A 2,023-nucleotide genomic window follows, 5' to 3' on the forward strand; every position below is an offset into this window, starting at 1 on the left:
GCTCCTTTCGACGCGAAGGAGCAGCGGCTCTACTCCGAGCTCCTCACGGATGACTGAGCTTCTCACCCTATCTCTAAGGGAGACGCCAGCCACCCTCCTGAGGAAACCCATTTCGGCCGCTTGTACCCTGGATCTCGTTCTTTCGGTCATGACCCAGCCTTCATGACCATAGGTGAGGGTAGGAACGAAAACTGACCGGTAGATTGAGAGCTTTGCCTTCTGGCTCAGCTCTCTTTTCGTCACAACGGTGCAATAAATTGAGTGTAATACCGCACCCGCTGCGCCGATTCTCCGACCAATCTCCCGCTCCATTGTCCCCTCACTCGCGAACAATACCCCAAGGTACTTGAACTCCTTCACTTGGGGTAAAGACTCATTCCCTACCTGGAGAAGGCACTCCATCGGTTTCCTGCTGAGAACCATGGCCTCAGATTTAAAGGTGCTGATCCTCATCCCAGCCGCTTCACACTCGGCTGCGAACCGATCCAGTGAGTGCTGAAGGTCACAGGCCGACGATGCCATCAGGACCACATCATCTGCAAAAAGCAGCGATGAGATCCCCAGCTCACCAAACTGCAACCCCTCTCCACCCCGACTACGCCTCGATATCCTGTCCATAAATACTACAAACAGGATTGGTGACAAAGCGCAGCCCTGGCGGAGGCCAACTCTCACCTGAAACGAGTCCGACTTACTGCCGAGAACCCGGACACAGCTCTCGCTTTGGTCATACAGAGATTGGATGGCCCTGAGAAGGGACCCCCTCACCCCATACTCCCGCAGCACCTCCCACAGTATCTCCCGGGGGACCCGGTCATACGCCTTCTCCAGATCCACAAAGCACATGTAGACCGGTTGGGCATACTCCCAGGCTCCCTCCAGGATCCTTGCGAGAGTAAAGATCTGGTCCGTTGTTCCACGACCGGGACGGAATCCGCATTGTTCCTCTTCAACCTGAGGTTCGACTATCAACCGGACCCTCCTTTCCAGCACCTTGGAGTAGACTTTACCGGGGAGGCTGTGTTGATACCCCTGTAATTGGCACACACCCTCTGGTCCCCCTTTTTGAAAAGGGGAACCACCACCCCGGTCTGCCACTCCTTAGGCACCGTCCCCGACTTCCACGCAATGTTGAAGAGGCGTGTCAACCAAGACAACCCCTCCACACCCAGAGCTTTAAGCATTTCTGGACGGATCTCATCAATCCCTGGGGCTTTGCCACTGTGGAGTTGTTTAACTACCTCAGCAACTTCCACCAGAGAAATTGACGACAATCCCCCATCATCCTCCAGCTCTGCCTCTACCATAGAGGGCGTATTAGTCGGATTTAGGAGTTCCTCAAAGTGCTCCTTCCACCGCCCTAATACCTCCTCAGTTGAGGTCAACAGCGTTCCATCCCTACTGTACACAGCTTAGATGGTTCCCCGGTTCCCCCTCCTGAGGTGGCGAATGGTTTTCCAGAAGCACCTTGGTGCCGACCGAAAGTCCTTCTCCATGTCTTCTCCGAACTCCCCCCACACCCGCTGCTTTGCCTCTTTCACGGCAGAGGCTGCAGCCCTTCGGGCCCTTCGGTACCTTGCAACTGCCTCCGGAGTCCTCTGGGATAACATATCCCGGAAAGACTCCTTCTTCAGTCAGACGGCTTCCCTGACCACCGGTGTCCACCACGGTGTTCGTGGGTTACCGCCCCTTGAGGCACCTAAGACCCTAAGACCACAGCTCCCCGCCGCAGCTTCAGCAATGGAAACTTTGAACATTGTCCACTCGGGTTCAATGCCCCCAGCCTCCACAGGGATGCACGAAAAGCTCCGCCGGAGGTGTGAGTTGAAAGTCTGTCGGACAGGGGCCTCCTCCAGACGTTCCCAATTTACCCGCACTACCCGTTTGGGCTTACCAGGTCTGTCCAGAGTCTTTCCACACCCTCTGACCCAACTCACCACCAGATGGTGATCAGTTGACAGCTCAGCCCCTCTCTTCACCCGAGTGTCCAAAACATACGGCCTCAGATCAGATGAAACGATTA

The sequence above is a fragment of the Sander lucioperca genome, chromosome 6 (genome assembly GCF_008315115.2).
Source record: "Sander lucioperca isolate FBNREF2018 chromosome 6, SLUC_FBN_1.2, whole genome shotgun sequence".
Classification (NCBI taxonomy): Eukaryota; Metazoa; Chordata; class Actinopteri; order Perciformes; family Percidae; genus Sander; species Sander lucioperca.